This window comes from Gigantopelta aegis, chromosome 4, assembly GCF_016097555.1.
Source record: "Gigantopelta aegis isolate Gae_Host chromosome 4, Gae_host_genome, whole genome shotgun sequence".
Taxonomy (NCBI): Eukaryota; Metazoa; Mollusca; class Gastropoda; order Neomphalida; family Peltospiridae; genus Gigantopelta; species Gigantopelta aegis.
The window spans coordinates 1,121,963-1,142,389 of NC_054702.1; the positions used below are offsets into that span (position 1 = coordinate 1,121,963).

General features: G+C 40.0%; 1 protein-coding gene across 1 annotated transcript in view; it reads right to left on the minus strand.

Annotated features, from left to right (window-relative positions):
* LOC121372444 (synaptotagmin-12-like) overlaps positions 1-14,869 on the minus strand; it is a 54,983-nt gene extending 40,114 nt beyond the window's left edge. The window contains exon 1 of the mRNA XM_041498749.1: positions 14,728-14,869. The gene's annotated coding sequence lies outside the window, so the exon portion shown is untranslated. The remainder of the gene's footprint in view (positions 1-14,727) is intronic.
* Between the last annotated feature and the right edge of the window lie 5,558 nt (positions 14,870-20,427).

Genomic DNA, 20,427 nt, shown 5'->3' on the forward strand with positions numbered 1-20,427 from the left:
GCGGAGAGCGTCTGCTTGTGGAGCCCAGCGCACCATATTTCCGCTCACTAATGACGCGCACGTCTTGCCTAACCACTTGTGACAAGGCGGTAATCCTCTTCCAGTCCACTCGTGACACGGAGGGTCCTTTGAGAGAACCGACCAAGCTAACGAACATCTGACCATCATCATCAACCATAATTATCATCATCATCATCACATCATTCTCATACTTATCGTCAACACTATCACATCATTATTATTATTATCATCGTCGTCGTCATCACATCATTATTATTATCATCATCATAGTAAACACTATCACATCATTATTATCATCACCATCGTCAACGTCAATATCATTATTATGATCAGTCATGATCATCAACAACATCACCATCATCATGGTTTTCAACATGAACATTATAATCCACATTCTTATCATAATCACCATCATAACTATAATCATCGTCATCATTTGTATTATAATGCACCATCATGATTACACTGCAGGCTCTTGGGCTACACGGAAAATACAGGATTCTCTTGCTTCTAAGTTTATTACTTTTACAGATCCACTTTCGTGTCTCCAAGCTTTACGAAATATGAAGCTGAAACATCCCTTAATTGGAATGGTGATATGAAAGTGCGTCTTTTTTATCCATTGCTAATAGACATTATATTGTATTGGGCACCCAGCCATGTTGGCATCAGGGGTAATGACAAGGCAGATTCATCTACTAAGTCTGCTTTGGATTTGCCTCATGCCAGGTTTGGTGTACCATATACTGATTTTAAACACAGTATTAACCAATTTAGATTTTCGACTTGGCATGATGAGTGGAACGGTGCGGTTGCGAACAATCTTCATGCTATCACGCCAGTCCTGGGAGAGTGGCAGTCCCCCTACAGGCAGTGCTGGAAGGATGAAATAATCGTGTGTTGTGCTCGCATCGGTCATACATATTTGACCCATTCATTTATCTTGAAGAAAGATCCTCCACCTCAGTGTGAGCAATGTCAGTGTACTCTGACGGTCCGCCACATTCTGGTGGAGTGCAATCATCTCCAGGAAACTCAGCAAGATGTATCTGGACGAAGAAATGTGATAGAATCATCTCGATTCCATCCTGAACTTCTGTTACAATTTCTTCGTGATACAGTATTTTATTGTAAATTTTAATTTTATGTATCTGTGATATTTGTCTTTTTTGCATAGTTCTTTACACTGTTTTTATTGAAATTTTATAGCGATGTTGATCATCACTTAACGTTTTGCATTTACCATAGTTTGACACCCAATAGCCGATGTATTTTTCGTGCTGGGGTGTCGTTAAACATTGATTCATTCATTCATTCATCATCATTAATATTATAATCATCACTATCAACGCATTATCAACATCATTCGTGTGCGTCATCATCAATACCACAGTTATCATTCGTAATCATTATCAATCATCAACAGTATTCACAAGCAGTAGTAGCAGCATTCGCCAAAGCATCAATATCCTTCATTAGTATTCACGTCTGGTCTCCAACACCATCTCCGTTTATGATACTCTCGCCGTCTCTAACCGCCAGCACCTGTCGTGTATCGACAGCCTGGTCTGGACAGCTGGTGTGTACGTCCAGGAATGTGTACATGCCATTTAAACAGTTCTACACACAACAACAGACTGAACATGGACATGTTTCTTTGTCTTCTTCCGTGTTCTGGTCTCGTGAAAGATTGACCTCAAGATATTCCTAGAGTATTGAAGCAATCTGCCAGTGAATACATAAAACACAAAGCACGGTATGTCGAGTTTTCAGACGGGGGTGCATAGGCAGGTTGAAAATCCCCTGTTCAAGGCGATTTTTCTTCTATGGTGCATACCTCGAACCTCTCCTAGAAACTTCGCCGGCCACCATAGACCTGCCTGCATGATGTCCTGCGCTCGCGCCTGGTTCTAGTGGAAGACGAGACATTATTTAAGTCAATACACCCAGGCCATATAAAGTTAGTGTGTATTGATTCCCAGATGGATGGGATTAGCGGAGTAATCACGCCGGAAGTCCGGTGTCCGGGTAGGATCAAGCGACATCCAACGAAACGACAATGTTCACAATTAGACGAGTTTCACTTCATTTATAACTAGCATGACTCACTCTTTGATTCCCTGCCTATCATTCTCACCAGATACATAATATGTGAGAGAGAGAAAGTGTGTGTGTGTGTGTGTGTGAGAGAGAGAGAGAGAGAGAGAGAGAGAGAGAGAGAGAGAGAGAGAGAGAGAGAGAGCGACAGAGAGAGACAGAGAAAGAGAGAGTTCGCGCGCGCGCGTGTGTGTGTGTGTGTGTGTGTAACCGCTCAAGACAGGTAGTCGTGGATTACAGTTTGTCACAAGATCCGAATATTAAGAGGCGAGAAATACCTGGGGTTGTTAAGTCATCAACTGAACGTAGCCGCGTTATGAAATGTAATAGATCACGGGCTTTACCGATCACAGTTGGTTTCCGCTGGATGATGATGATAACTAGTTTAACGTGCCTATATACCACTAGGGTTTCGAACACGCCCATCCCGAGTCCGACCTCCGATAAGATCGGTGTCCTGACTCGGGATGTGTGTGTGGGTGTGGGGGGGGGGGGGGGGGGGGGGTGGGGGGGGTGGGGGGGGGGGGGGGGGGTAGTGTTGAAATTGGGCAGAATTTTGAAAATAGCAATTAGTAAAAAGGTTAATAGTATAATTTAAAAAACAAAAAAAAAACAACAACAATTGACTGCTCGGCCGAATATTTATATAATTTGGAGCATTTTAGAAGGACAGTCCAAAAATAAATAAGAGAAAGAAGAGAGGATCGGACTATTTAATAATATTTAAAAAAAAAGTAATTTCGACATAAAATTTTGAACGAAGGTCTAAATGTTTAAAGTCCAATCTATATGTCCACGTGAGTGGCCTCGTTAAGGCCGTTAGGGTGTAGAGATTGGCCTACGGCGAACTGATGAGCGGAGAACTGGTAAAGGCGGGGATGAAGTGCTTCCATCTCTGGTCGGCGAGGATGGTTATAACACTCCGGTAGTCGTTGCCGAAAAGGGCCTTGACGATCCTGTGGATGGTATGGCTATCCATCTCTGTAACTAGGACCACTTGTCGGTAGACTCTTTCTCGGCGCTGAGTTAGTACCAACCCCGTCTTGCCGGCTGTAGACTTGATGGTGTGTAGCTCGTAAGCAGTTGTTTCAGCTCTGGTTCCACTAGTCCGCCTATCAGTAATGCCGGATCCGAGGTGTCCCCCTGCACGAACTTCAGGAAGCCGGACCTGATTTTCCCGATCTGAACTTTCCAGACGGCTTCCGAGTGGGAGGGGGACGGTGCCTGTGAAGGTGGAGGCCTTGCCTTGTCAGGCTGGTCACTCGGCTGAGCGACGGCCTTCCTCTTCGCAAAGGCTCCTACCCGGACCGCCGCCTTCCGAACTGGCAAGACTGGTGACAGTGGCCAGTTACGTGTAGGTGGTGGCGTAGAGGGAGATGGAGGTCCGTCTGCGGGCGTCTCGCACATCGGCGCGTTGAGAGCATCCCTCGGTGTTGACGGCGGGTCCGGATGAGCTGGTCCTTTCGTTTTGGGCCGAGCCGGGGGCGGCGACGCAGAAGGGACCGCCGCTGGCGGTTGAGCCGCCAGTTTTGTTCCCCCCTAAGCCGCTCCTGGCGCACGTTTCTTCTTCCTCCGCCCTCTTCCCTTCCTCGTCTGCGAGTCCGAGTCGCCGTACACCAATGTCACGGTTGCCCGTGACCCAGTGTACGCGACGCTAAACTCCAGCAGCGACCCAAAGCTTGCAATCAATCCCCCCAGGTGGTGGTGGTGGGGGGGGGGGGGGGGGGGGGCAAGTCGAGAGCACAGGCGACAGCGTCCAGCTTCATCGAGAGTTAGCTTGGAGTGTTCCGCTGGATAAAAAGCATTGTCGTTATAAAATGTAATGGATCACGGACTTACCGATCACAGTTGGTTTCCGCTGGATAAAAAGCATTGTCGTTATGAAATGTAATAGATCACGGACTTTACCGATCACAGTTGGTTTCCGCTGGATAAAAAGCATTGTCGTTATGAAATGTAATAGATCACGGACTTTACCGATCACAGTTGGTTTCCGCTGGATAAAAAGCATTGTCGTTATGAAATGTAATAGATCACGGACTTTACCGATCACAGTTGGTTTCCGCTGGATAAAATGAATGAATGAATGAATGTTTAACGACACCCCAGCACGAAAAATACATCGGCTATTGGGTGTCAAACTATGGTAATGCAAATAAATAAAGTGACGATCAACATCAATATAAAAATTCAAGACTTAAACAAAAACAGTGTAAAGATCTGTGCAAAAACACAAATATCATAGAATTTTACGGATATTGAATTTTACTAAAAACTTCAATTTTGTGCTGTATTGGCCATTCTCAAACAGAATGTTACACCCCTGCACCACGGTGAGGTTACAGCACACGCAGGGGCCGCTGGATAAAAAGCATTGCCGTTATGAAATGTAATAGATCACGGGCTTTACCGATCACAGTTGGTTTCCGCTGGATAAAAAGCATTGTCGTTATGAAATGTAATAGATCACGGACTTTACCGATCAAAGTTGGTTTCCGATGGATAAAAAGCATTGTCGTTATGAAATGTAATGGATCACGAGCTTTACCGATCAAAGTTGGTTTCCGATGGATAAAAAGCATTGTCGTTATGAAATGTAATGGATCACGGACTTTACCGATCACAGTTGGTTTCCGATGGATAAAAAGCATTGTCGTTATGAAATGTAATGGATCACGGACTTTACCGATCACATTGTCGTCGGTTGTAGGGATCAAAAAGAAAGAAAGAAATGTTTTATTTAACAACGCACTCAACACATTTTATTTACGGTTATATGGCGTCAGACATATGGTTAAGGGCCACACAGATTTTGAGAGGAAACCCGCTGTCGCCACTACATGGGCTACTCTTTCCGATTAGCAGCAAGGGATCTTTTATTCGCGCTTCCCACATGCAGGATAGCACACACCATGGCCTTTGTTGAACCAGTTATGGATCACTGGTCGGTGCAAGTGGTTTACACCTACCCAATTGAGCCTTGCGGAACACTCACTCAGGGTTTGGAGTCGGTATCTGGATTAAAAATCCCATGCCTCGACTGGGATCCGAACCCAGTACCTACCAGCATGTAGACCGATGGCCTCTAGCAGTCCTCTGTGGCAATGCAGGAAGGATGTATTGTCTAGTAAAGGATGTGTTCGAGAGTGACTGTCCGCTTAAATACGATGTACAAGATAGAGATTCATGAAATCAACCACTATTTTCTCAAAAGTCCATTCGACTCTTCATTGTGCAGAGATACGTTCTTGATCGCGGATAACGGTTTTGTCGTTCAGATTAAAATGGTTGTAGGCAGACTCAAACTTGCCCATGGCAAAATTATTTTAAAATGGCCATATGTAATAAATTGCTCAGTTCCAGGTCCGCGTTACTTGAGAATGACCATAATACCACAAGCAGTCACGTCCGTTACCTGGTTACGTACTAACTCTCACGAGACTGCGCAGACTAATGGTGATTACACATGGCGTCTTTTGCAACACGTGTCAGGTCTGTAAAAGCAGGCGTAATAATTAATTTGTGGTTTCTTCCCGTTCATTTGCGGACATCAAGACAGGTAATAAGCTTTGGCTATTCATTGACAAAATCAGGACGTGAACTTCCGGTTCATCACGGTTGTCTTCGAATTTTCAATTTCCGACATCTACCTAATGTCGCTTATCTGTCGAATCTCATCTCTTTATTGGACACATTCGATCGAGTTTGTTCGCTGTCCAGCTGTTTAACTATAAATCATCATTAAACGATCAGTAACGAAAGACAATCGCAGCATTTCGTACGACGTTGGCGGAGCAGTTGATTGGAATAATATAGTAATTACTGTGTCGTCGAATGTCTTAGACTGAAGTACATCTTTTTGAACTATTGAATGTCAAACATTTGGCAATTCTGACACACAGTCTTATTGACGAAACCCGCTAAATATGTCCATTAGTAGCAGGGGATCTTTCATATGTTGGTTTGATCCTACAAGGCTGAAACCTCAGGCGAGCGCTCTGCCCACTCAGCTAGATCACGCACCTTGGATTGTCAAATGTCATGCGACTCTGTGCTGTAGGTTCGAATCTAGCAAACTGACGCATTGTGGTTTTCAAAACAATATAAATGGTAATGAGAATACGTTTTCTATAATGTGATAAAACCAACTACTAAAGTCTATAAATTATACATGAAATGGAAAGTATATAATGTTGGCTATTTTTGACAAAAGCTGATGCACAAATTGTCATCGTTATGACCGAGCGACCTGACCAGGAATCCAGCAACCAAAATCAGTCGATGTGGTCGCCTAGATGGAAGCCAGGAGAGTAATAACGGTCATCCGCCGTAATTACACGTCCAAACACTTCCTCAAGTCGGCGCTACGGGTCCACCTCTAGAACCACAGCCGCGGGACTAATGGTGCAACACAAACCGAAATCAATAACATAATATACCTTATATATAATGTATCACGGTATAGAACGGAGAGAGAGAGAGAGAGAGAGAGAGAGAGAGAGAGAGAGAGAGAGAGAGAGAGAGAGAGAGAGAGAGAGAGAGAGAGAGAGAGAGAGAGAGAGAGATTGTGTATTTCATTGCGAAACGCGATTTGTCTTTATATAAAATCAATGAAGATCAAACCATATATGTTATTGTAACGTTAATTAAAACTGATAAATAAGATTATAGTTAGTATTAATGACTGGAACCAATCCATATATAAGACGGCCACAATCCCAGACAACCGAAACACTGACGGGACCTCGTCATTTGTAAGGACAAGACAAGACAAGACAAGAATTTTATTCTCATAAAGTATGGAGAAACTATAAACAAAATAAGTTACACAGTGTTTTCAGTAGTGGTAATGGTGAAGGATACAACATTCCACTGAACGACTATCATAGTGTATAACATAAAAACGTTCATTTCACAAAATAGAAAATGACGTCTCCCTCCTACTCAAACCGTTCCCTCTTTACTGGAACAGACTACTGGTTATACCAGAGATCCTACCCATGGTGGGCAAGCTTGAACCTTGAGTATATATGGCATGTAACACCCTTTTTGACCGTACCAAATCACTTCTAACGTGAACATATAGATTGGACTTTAAACATTTAGACCTTCGTTCAACATTTTATGTCGAATGGTGTTTTTTTTTATAAATATTATTGAATAGTCCGATCCTCTCTTCTTTCTCTTATTTATTTTTGGACTGTCCTAAAATGCTCCAAATTATATAAATATTCGGCCGAGCAGTCAAATTTTTTTGTATTTTTGTTTTTGGCTTGTAATTTTTTATATTTTTTTAAATTATACTATTAACCTTTTTACTAATTGCTATTTTCAAAATTCTGCCCATTTTCAACACTACCCCCCCCCCCCCCCCCCCCCCCCCGAGTCAGGCCACCGATCTTATCGGAGGTCGGACTCGGGATGAGCGTGTTCGAAACCCTAGTGGTATATGGGCACGTTAAACTAGTTATCATCATCATCATCTAACGTCATATACATAAACTTCACTTTCGTGTCTGATGACGACAAACATAATTATCGGCACGTTGTCGAACCGTTTTAGCACCATCTGCTTAACAACCTACGACTACGCGTTAAAGACGTGTCTGTATTACGTAACACACTACGTAGGTATGTGTTATATGCGTCGTATTGCTCTATTTAAAGCAAGTTATCGCATAGGTGGAAGCAGCATGCATGTCACACAACATCACTGGCTACAAGTACTTACACCTCGTCACGCGTTAGCACCTGTTACGTAAAATACACTTCCCGTAACAAAAGGTAAACATGCCAGGTGCGTATAACACAGGGGTGATATCGGTCACTAAGAGTTATTAACGTCACGTATTTTATAATTGCACGGGGGAGGCGTTCGAGGGGCGGGGGGAGAGGCGGCGGATTGAATCAGACCGCCACTCACAGTGACAAAATCGTTTTAACGAATTGGCTATATCGAGCTGAAGAGTATTTGATATAATTATTTGGACAGCGCAACAAAGAGACAGGGTCGAATTCACAAAGCCTGTTTATGTCTCACACACGTGTAACTACATACACTTATAATATCTCACACACGTGTAACTACATACACTTATAATATCTCACACGCTTGTAACTACATACACTTATAATACCTCACACGCTTGTAACTACATACACTTATAATATCTCACACGCGTGTAACTTCATACACTTATAATATCTCACACGCGTGTAACTACATACGCTTATAATATCTCACACGCGTGTAACTACATACACTTATGATATCTCACACGCTTGTAACTACATACCCTTATGATATCTTACACGCGTGTAACTACATACACTTATATCTTACACGCGAGTAACTACATACACTTATAATATCTCACACGCGTGTAACTACATACATTAATAATATCTCACACACGTGTAACTACATACATTTATAATATCTCACACGCGTGTAACTACATACACTTATAATATCTTACACGCATGTAACTACATACACTTATAATATATTACACGCGTGTAACTACATACACTTATAATATCTCACACGCGTGTAACTACACACACTTATAATATCTCACACGCGTGTAACTACACACACTTATAATATCTCACACGCGTGTAACTACATACACTTATAATATCTCACACGCGTGTAACTACACACACTTATAATATCTCACACGCGTGTAACTACACACACTTATAATATCTCACACGCGTGTAACTACATACATTTATAATATCTTACACACGTGTAACTACACATTTACAATGCTTAAACACCCATGTTTAAGAAAAACAGGCTTCGTAAATTCGGCCTACAGTGTTTAATTTTGGAGATTTTATCCAAGACAACTCACCGACAACCCCACCCTATCCGGGAAACGTTGCCGAGAATGCCTGTTTATATGTGGAATAAGCAGCAACAAGAAAACCATGGACAGAACTCTCTGACAAAGTCATAAGTTGTCCACGATAGACGTACTTGAACAGTTATCTGATGGAAACATTCCAAAAATTAAACTCCACATCCACAGCAAGAAATGACTGCATACACTCCTCAACAAATGCATGATGATGATGATGATAATAATAATGATCATCATCATCATCATCATAATGATGCTGATGATAATGATGATAATAATGATGATGATGATCGTGACACTGTTTCTGATATTGTTTATGCTGCTTCTGCCGATGATAATAATGATGGTGATGACGATGTTGATGATGATGACGACGAAGTTGTATTTGTATGCTTACATTCAATTACGGACCAAGCTCGCTGTCATAGCCTGGGTATTCCGTTTAGAGCAGGGAAGAAAAGCACACATCTGTCACAAGAGTCAATCTTATAAGCTAGCAACTGGAGCTACTATGAATAGATAGACAAACAAATAATAATCCCTATTGATTTTACAAAAATCATATATCGAATACATTTCTGCGTCAAGCATCCACTGGGCTACGTCCCGCCCCCAATAGTTGAGATTGAAATTCAAGGGAATCGTGAAAACGTAATTGTTCTATGATTTAAGTTCGTATTGCTGATGCAAGAACCACAAATAAATGTTACTTGGGCATCCTGTTAGTGATCAGTCTGTTTTTATCAGTTTTTCTAAAACAGTTGTAAAGTGTTTACGGTCAAAGACCTGAAAAGTTATCAAAAGCCTACAATATTTCACCGGACAATACCTCATCGGGCAATATCTCACCGGACAATATCTCATCGGACAATACCTCATCGGCAATACCTCACCGGACAATACCTCATCGGGCAATATCTCATCGGGCAATACGGCAATATCTCACTGGGCAATATCTCATCGGGCAATACCTCACCGGACAATATCTCACCGGACAATACCTCACCGGCAATACCTCACCGGACAATACCTCACTGGACAATATCTCGTCGGGCAATACGGCAATATCTCACTGGGCAATATCTCATCGGGCAATACCTCGCCGGACAATATCTCATCGGCCAATATCTCACCGGACAATACCTCATCGGACAATATCTCACCGGACAATACCTCATCGGACAATACCTCACCGGAGAATACCTCAGCGGACAATATCTACCTGGGCAATATCTCACCGGACAATACCTCACCGGACAATACCTCATCGGACAATATCTCACAATATCTCACCGGACAATACCTCACCGGACAATACCTCATCGGACAATATCTCACCAGACAATACCTCACCGGACAATACCTCACCGGACAATACCTCACCGGACAATACCCGCTGTCCTGGGTTGATGTCCGTTAATGGGCAGTTACGTTATTTAAAAAAAAAAAGTAATTTTAACTAATCAACAATTGTAAAAAAAAAAAAAAAAATCATATATGTTTATGTTTGCGTATATGTTGTATAAGATATTTCTTTTCTTTCCTTTTTTCCTCCAATGTAAGCTCGTTTCACCTATCATTCTTGACCCTCAGATCATTTTAAAATGCGTATGTATGTATGTATGTAGGTAGGTAGGTAGGTAGGTAGGTAGGTATATGTATGTATATGAATACGGTTGTTCAGTATATGATAAGAAATGTAATGAATATAACTTCCATACATATCACATATTGCTTATATACATAATATGAAATATAAAACCTTTACCGTACCGTTATACAGGTACACATAATCATGTTATAATTGTATTATTGTTGTATATTGTAAGACGATGATTCAAGGCACCCCAACCTTGACATTGCTAGTGATCTGGGGGTAATAAAGGTTTAGGGAAAAAAAAGATATATGGATGTCATTTTAGACAGATTGGTTTGGAATACATAATTAAGTAAAGGCAACACAAATTATTTGTGAAACCTAGCAGTTTTGTAGTGTAGGGAAAAGTATTTAAATTATTGCTTAATGTCTCATTATTTCAGGTTCGTCTGCTTACATAGAGACGCCCAGACTAATAAATACAGTTCCAGTTGGTATTCACCATCAAGGTTTATGATGAACTACACTAACATTTTGAAACTAGCCAAATTCGAAACGTTTTTGTTGTTTTTTACATGTCCGCATTCTTCACGTTCAGCTGTGTCCACCTTAGGTCCTGTCTCTGGTGCGGCCAGTGAGTTGGTCCAGGGTAGATCAAACCAGCGTGGACTGAGGCTCTTTAATGTTAGGTTCAAGTGATGGCAAATTGTATTCTACAGAAAGGGCTACTGATATGGTAGAACACTCGCCTGTGGTGTGAAAGGTCGTAGGATCGACTGTTCTATGTGGATTCAGTTCCCACCACACCTCCACCCCACCCTCACCCCCAGCCCCACCCACACATCCAGTCCCAACCAGTGCCCGTGACTGGTACATGGAAAGCCGTGATACATTCTGACTGTCTATGGCATATAACAGGTCTTGTTAAAACTCTCTTTGTGCTTTTCGGTACAAATAGCTTGTGTGGCAGAAGCGGGTTACGTCCAACAGTCCACCGAGTGCCGCAATAATTACATGGTATATACTAAGTATACAGCTGTGAACTAAAATCTGCTGACGTGTCGTTAAAAACATTTCTTTTTGTTTTTTACTGGATTCGTCTTCATTTTATCATCATCGTTGTCGTCGTCATTATTGTCATCATCTTTATCATCATTTTATCGTTATTGTCATCATCATCGTTATCGTCATTGTTATCATCATCGTTATCGTCATTGTCATCATCATCATCGTATCGTCATTGTCAATATCACGTCATTGTCATCATCATCGTTATCGTCATTGTCATCATCATCATCGTATCGTCATCATTGTATCGTCATTGTTATTATCACGTCATTGTCATCATCAACGTTATCGTCATTGTCATCATCATCGTTATCGTCATTGTCATCATCATCATCGTATCGTCATTGTCATCATCATCGTTATCGTCATTGTCATCATCATCGTTACCGTTATCATTATCATCAACATATTATCATCATCGTGATCATCACCACCATCATCATCATCATTACCATCATCATCATTATCACCATTGTCATCATCAGCATTACCATCATCGTCATCGTATTCATCATTTTCATCATCGTTAGTATTATCATCATATTAATAATATAATAATTATCACATCATGTAAAATATTGATTTCACCTGTTTTTTCTCGTTCTTTTTTCTTCTCTTGCTTGTCAAAACGCCATCAACAAATTCATGTACGCACTTTTTGCATTATAATTACAGCTTGGGGCTACTGTTCAACTTATTTGTGCAGTGCCAAATTGCAAAATGCAAGATAAAATGGAAACTTCTCGAATTTTTGAATTTCAGACGAGGAACTCAAATAAAGATTTGACTACTACAAAGCGTCGGTATCTGTTCGTGCTTCACTTCGAGCAATGTTACATTTATCAAGTTTGTTTTCTTCGATGCTAACTTGTTGTCATAGTAACAGTTTCATGAAACAAAGGATTAAACTATGACTAGACGGATGACCCTAAAATATGAACGATCGGTCATCGGATGTTAACTGGAATCAAAACTCGGAGTTTTCAACTGTTTACGTCCAGCACTAATTTAACTTGTTTTGTCTGTTTTCTGGCCAACCCTTTTTCAAAGCATGGGATGAGACCATCCTTTGAAATGGTTTGCAGTAACCAATCCCATTATTTTACTTGATGCTGTGTCGACGATTGTGTTCTGGTTTTACAGTAATATATGGGTTTAATATGTTAACGGTCTTACACCGATCTTTTTATTGAGGGTTATCCGCAGGAAGAGAATCAAAATTGTAAATTAATTAATTTTGTTGTTTAAGGAATTTTAACTTGTTGTGTTCAGAAAATAAAAAGAACAAGCGAATGACAAGAAACGCCAAATTTCTTGTTTGGTTTAATAACGCTTTATTTGTCTATTGTGTTACTGTAATTAAGTATAATTTAAAAGAGAGATAAATAAATTATTGAAACCATTTTAAAAATAAATAAAAAGAATGTCCAACCAATGCTGTTGTTGTTTACTAGCTAAAAGTATAGTTATTTACAATAACACAATAGACATGGTATTGAACCAAATACGAAATTTGGCATTTCTTCTCATTCCGACAGTTCTCTATAAATAATGGGAAAATGAAGATGATTATCACCTTCCATTACCTGGTATTTAAGAAATAAAAACATCAATATGAATTTTGATAAATAGATTGTGACGTAAAGGATCATCAAGGGTCAAACTCACTTTTCATACCCGATTTAGTAGACGACTACGGGTGGTTTGCGGGTGTACCATTTCCTTTTAAAGAAGGAAGGAGGGCCTGTGTTAATGACCTACTCAACACACTGTAATCACAGACAATGTGAGAGGAAACCCGCTGCCGCCACGAGCTACTCTTTTCGATTAGCAGTAATGAATATTTTATATATAGAATTCCACATTCCACAGACAGGATAGTATATACCTTTATTACACCAGTTGTGGAGCACTGGCTGGATCAAGAAATAACCCAATGGGTCCACCGATGAGGGTCGATCCCAGACCGACAGCTCATCAGGCGAGTGCTTTACTAATGGACTACGTCCCGCCCCTCTTATCCTAATAAGGAGTTATAAACTTGTAGGGATGGCATTGTATAATAATGAAAACCAATGTGACATGACGTCACATGTGGTGGCCTTGATCCTGGGCGATCAAATGATGATTAGTCAGATTATGATTTCTCTGCCCAGACAGATCCAAAGACTGACGACCATTACTACAGACTGCCCATTTCGCAAACGTCCAATGACACGCTCTTTCTCGCTCCATTTTGTAAAGCTCTGGCAGGGTACATAAAGAAGCGTCTGGACAACAATCAGTGATTTTTAATGCTTTTATTATTAACTTTACACCAATATTAATTCCAAGTTTAAACTTAGGTCTGCTGCCATTCTACACGTGTGGAACGTGTTCTGGGTGAACAGTGGGTGAACAGTGAGTGTGATATTGTACGATATGAACCAAGATCAGGCATGTGTACACAAAATTCATAAGAAGAATTATATTAGACCGTGGATTTATTATGAAGTGTTTGAACAGTGTTAAGTGTCTCATTCGGTTTAGTATTATAACAACACAACAATACGATGATCATGTTAGTAATGAAGATCTTAAACATTGCAAGCCATGATCTGTCTGACGCTTCTACGTTTCTACGTACACGGCCACCTCGCCGACTCCTCTTACTAACCCACTACCACACAGACAAGATAGACGACGTGTGTGAGTAGCCAGGATAGCGTGCTTGAACCTTAACTGGATATAAGCAAACCAATTAATTAAAATGAAATGCAATGAAACATGTTTATGTTCCCAATATTCCAGTCATCTTCTGTTTCGTCGGTTTTGGGGAAAGCCACGAATAACGCCAATACTCTTTGAGGTTCTAGATGTAGACCTCTCAACCACGGTCCTAGTAATTACAATTGTACACTTCTAGAATATACTAATTGGCGAATGAATGCAATATTCATCACAAGCCAGGTATACATGGACTCCCTCTCGGGACAACGGACAAAAGTCAAGCAATCAATATAGACAGCACGCTGGAACGTGCCATATGTTTGAAGAATATTCTAAAAGACAAACACGACGCATGTAACTCACCTAACGCCTTTCCGTCGCCGAGATGCTTTGCACTATGAAGAGTTTTGCGAAGCCAGGCTACCCGTGGAGTGTGTTATCCATCAGTAAAGCTCCTAACTAGCCTGCTGCATTACTACAGTGTTCAAGACTTTGTGTTCGGCTTCTGTCGCATCCAGAGCCGTGCAAATCTCCCATGCGCGGATTCCAACAAGCACAAAAATCGATAAAAGGGGAGAATATCGGTGTTATCATTTCATGTTCTGACTTCGCGACATCATGAATAATTTATTATCGTTTGGTTTTGTCTTAGACAGGTTTTTTTCTTTTAAAAACCCACATATTAGTTCATAAATTTGTTTTATTTTGTTTTTGTGTTTTGCTTGAGAACAGGTGTGGTGTGTGTAAAATCATTATGGAATTTACGCGAATGACAAACTGAGCTTTGTGATTTCCGAAGACCATAATGCAGTGCATTAGGCAGAAGCGCATGGAAGGATCGATATTTCCTCAGACGGAATTACCATAGTTACATATGTATTGATCTGCAGCGCCACCTAAAAGATGGACGTAGTTATCGCCCGTCGTGGTATCGCGATAATTTACTGAAGCTGACAACTGGACCCGGTTCAGCCAGCAAGAACACAAAGCACTCGCTAAATAGGTTTTGACGCTTTACATTATTCCGCGTGACCACATCAGGAACAAATCAAAGTGTTGGCGAACGTTACAAGGCCATTGATGTGTTCAGGCGGCGAAGTGCTCGCGAACAATTTAAGTGGTACCAGTAATCAACGTCTTTTGTCTAACATTAGGCACAACAACCATGTTAGAGAGCGTCTGTAATTGATCGCCCTCCTGAACACTCACCAGGGGTCATTTTGTTAGTATTTTAATGTGTTGCAGAGTAGGTAGGAGACACCGGGTAGCCGTGAAGATCGCACTCGGAACACTTCGACCGATTTCTCGAGTCATAACACAGAAGGTCGACAGTCGGAGTTGAACTTACTGAAGATATACACAAAGTTCATCTTGAATAGCTAGTTACATTCATCTAAAAGCAAGCTGTCGTGTAGTTCAACAGTAGAGCGATGCCATACGATGGTAAAGGTCGTTCAGGAACGGAGGGAGGGAGGGGGTCGTCCCCACTCCTTTCACTCGTAGGAAATGTTTCATTTAACGACGCACACAACACATTTTATTTACGGTTATATGTCGTCAGACATATGGTTAAGGACCACAAAGATGTATAGAAAGAGGAAACCCGCTGTTGCCACTTCACGGGCTATTCTTTTCGATTAGCAGCAAGGGATCTTTTATATCCACCATCCCACAGACAGGATAGTATATACCACGGCCTTTGTTACACCAGTTGTAGAGCACTGGCTATAACGAGAAATAGCCCAATGGGTCCACCGACGGGGATCGATCCTTGACCGACCGCGCATCAAGCGAACGCTTTACCACTGGGCTACGTTTCGCCCCTCACTTTGAAAAATGCACAAATTCAAAATATAATACTTCGCTCGTCCTATCCATTTATTTGTCCATTTCCTTTTTTTAAATTTTTTATTCCCTGTCTGGGTTTTTTGGGGGAGGGGCAATTTTTAGCATGCTTCCATTGCTTCTATCAGAGAACTGGTCAAGTTTTCAAGCACGTTTGTCGTGGACACAACCACTGATTTTACCAAAGTTCTATTGTTTGCTAGGTCAGGTCATAGATTTTAACGTGCACATTCAGAGCAAGCTGTTGTATCGCACGCCTGTCACGGGCGCAGGTGTCGACCTATGTCGGCTCCTCTGTCCAGGACAGGGAAGGATTTGAGGTGGGTGGGAAGAGGAACCGCCCGTGCTGGCAAGTGGCAAGAGAGAAGGGAGGTCATTCTGAAATACATAATAGTGAGAGCGTTTTCTTTTTTTATGTCCCTTGGTAATAGAGTCACCATCGTTCGAGTGTGGACTGTCTGACACAATGGAAATAATCAATGTTAATTTTACTGTTCAAGTAAGGTCACGTTTTAGTGGTCTGATTGGTCATAATGAATATAGCATATACCATCCTCGTCTGACTCTTATGTAGATTACACCCAGGGACGTACCTAGCCTACAGTAAAGAGGGTGGGTCGTATAAACCGAAATGCATCACCCTTGTACACAGTTAGACAAGGGACGTTCCTAGAAATAATCACTTTTAAATACTGTTCGAATGGCAAACTGTCTCCCTGCCCCACCCCGAACCCTGCTAGACACAGCCCTGCTGTTATGACAGATATGTAGGAAATGAATGGGTTTTTTGTTGTTGTTGTTGTTTTGGGTTTTTATTGCCCCAAAATACATTGGTAGTGTTAGGATCGGGGACTCCTAAATTCATCACCTTACAAAATAAGTTATCAAAAGCTATATTTATACATTTGAAAACTCAATATTTTGCACAACAATTTGAAAACAATAGTTGTTAGGAGAGAGAGAGAGAGAGAGAGAGAGAGAGAGAGAGAGAGAGAGAGAGAGAGAGAGAGAGATTGTAAGTGAAAGATATTTGTAAATAATGAAAGTATTTTCTCTGTATTAATGCAAGATGATTCTTGTTTGATATATTAAAAGATATGAACCCAGTCTCGTCTTTTTAACCCTAAACACCAACTATTTAATTAAATGTTTGTAGATCGACCACCGTTGATCAAATTTGGTACAGTCACAATTGCGAAATGCAAGAAACCTTTCAGTATTGCACTTGAAAATTATTTTGTTAAACGATTGAACATTTGGTACTACCCCAATATACTTCATCCTGTATATATATATATATTTAAGAATTGAACGTGAAATTTTTTGAGTTTCATGCTAGTATGAAACGCAAAACCGCTTTACACACTGTATGAATGGCGTAGCGCGTTAGCGCGTTAGCGCGAAGCCATTCATAATAAAGTGTGTAAAGCGGTTTTGCGTTTCATACTAGCATGAAACTCAAAAATATTCACGTTCAATTCTTATAATTCCAAACACATAACCATGTCATTAATGTAAACCTCTTTAAAATAAAAAGTGAACTCTATTTTCCAACTATTTACTATTTTATTAACACGAAATTCATACTCAACATTAGCGGAATCCCTATGGTGGTTTCGGCTTTTTCCGTCAATAGCCGAATGAGAGAATGACAATGTTACAATCATTAATACAATTCATATTAATTTTTTGCATTAAATATCAATACCAACTAGAAACATTTTGAATTCACTAGAAACATATAACGTAAGTAATTTTAATAACTTTTAACCTGTAATAAAAATGTCTGAAGCGATCTATTTTGTATGGTATAATTTATATGTGAAGCGGTTGGTGTATGAATATTTAACTACGAACTGTGGATGGGCGCCATTTTTTGATTACTGTCCAGATTTACCAATTGCGACGTTGAAATTACAGTTATAAAATGTTTGAGTGCGTTGAAAATTCCATGTGTTGATAGATTTGACATGGAGAAAGTGGTTTCAATATTTCCGGAAATGGATGAAACAGGTGTGTCGCGAGTTTCTGTGTTTACTGGCCTTGTAATTGTGGAAGTGACAACACAGGATGGTTTTGGCATGTGTGACTTCAAGTGGTGCGACACAAGTATTCGTGACATTTGACAGTGCCATGCTGATGTTTCGTTTTTGGAAAATGGAACATTCTCTGTTGTAGCTTCGAATTGAAGCTTCGTTCCTGTGTCCCGACATGTACATGATATGCCTAGTTTCAAAACCCGAGTCGTTTAAAGATTGGATCGCAGTGGCTATGTGTTGTGTACGTCATACTACAATGCCGTTGAATGCGCGTTACTGCTAATGGTTGGCATGAACTGACTGAATTTTGTTTTTGAAATCGCTTTTGTAAAAGACCAAATTCCATTGGAATTATACACTTTTTTTGGATCGACAAAATATATTTTTAGCTGTGGGATTTTGAATTCACTATAAACATGTAACGTAAGTAATTTCAATAACTTTTAATCTTTAATAAAAATGTCTGAAACGACCTATTTTGTATGGTATAATTTATATGTGAAGATTTTTAGATGTTTACAAGTTTGACAGCAGACGATTACTGTTTGATGTCTAAAAATAGAATCTCAAGGAAATTCCTCGGGGATTCCTTTGTTGACATAATTCATAAAGTAGTTCCGGCTATATAGCCAAAAATAGTGCTAAACTGAGATTCATGGTGCTATGAATGCCAGTTTTTATCATCACGTGATACGAATTTGACCAATCCAAGGGTTTATAATAAAGGGATTTTTAGAGATTGGAATTATATATATATATATACTGCTTTGCAAGTAGTATAATTATAATTTAATACATCATCTGCCCTATGATTATCCTGTATTTGAGATATATCTGTAAGAGTTAAATGGCGATGAGTAATACTAGTACAAGTAGGTTTTGCCAAAATGTTTGTATTAATCGACAGAACCAAAATAAATGAATAAGAGTTTCTGGAACATTTGTCATCTTGTTGAATTTTTATTTTACAGAGAAATGTGTTTGTAGTATTCGGTGTTCTAGTCTATATTGTAACCACTTCAAATTCATGTCCTTAGTTATTTTATGGTAAAGACTATATGCTTTGTTTCAATTAAACTAATTTGTAAGAAAACGTTCACTAACCCATTTCTTTTGTGAGATTGGTTTGCAGTTGTTTTTTGAAAGAATGTGATAAATTCTCTGACAACCTTTCTTGTCTTGTAACAGAATTGTTGTCGGGATAGGTATTGGTGGGCTTTGTATATTACAATTATTCTTACTGAAAACACATTTATTTATTAAGTCCCTTACTGCATTTAAAAGTCCTTGTATTTCTAGGTGTCCTGTAGTATATTGTGTATGTAGTCTACCTTTTGTATCTTACCTTCATTATCAGTTAGATCATATATGAACACAATTCCTTTTTGAAACCATTTTTTATAGAATATGTGTTTGCCTCCGACCTTCACAACTTCGTTGGTTGAAATGAATGTTGGTTCAATTACACCTCAGAACTCCTAACAATAGCAGCAAGAGACACTTTATATGCACTTTCCTATAGACAGGACAGTACATACCTCGGTCTTTGATAGCAGTCGCGAAGCACTGGTTGATACGGGGGGAAATTCAGCCCATCGATTGTGCGACCTATCGCATTGTTATTATTGTTGTTCTTTGAGTTTTTGTTATTATTGTTGATGTTGATGATGATGTTGTTGTTGTTGTTGTTGTTGTTAGATCATAGATCTATAATATCATTAAATCAAGTACACATTTTATTAATCAAAACCAAGATTAATTTGCGAAAAACAAATGTTACATACGATCGTTTATAACGTGTTGAAGCTGTATATAAAATGTTGGGGCCTTTTTTCAGATTGTGTTACAACAATCATTTCCGACAGGTGTTAGATATTGCAAAAGTGTTATTTCAGCAAACAAACGACTAAACGACTGAATGAAAGAACGAATTAAATAATGGACGGGACATCAAGGGATCATGAATGAATGAATGAATGAATGGATGGATGAATGAATTAATGAATGAATGAACGAAGGAACGCAATTCCCCATTTAGGACAGTACATACCACGACCTGTGATGTTCCTATTATTGAGCCATGGTTGAGCGAGGGAAGTCCGTCGATTGTGCTCGACAATAGAACCGTGAACGGTCTCCAACAGATCTACTCCGCTCCTGCTATCCGATGATACAGGAC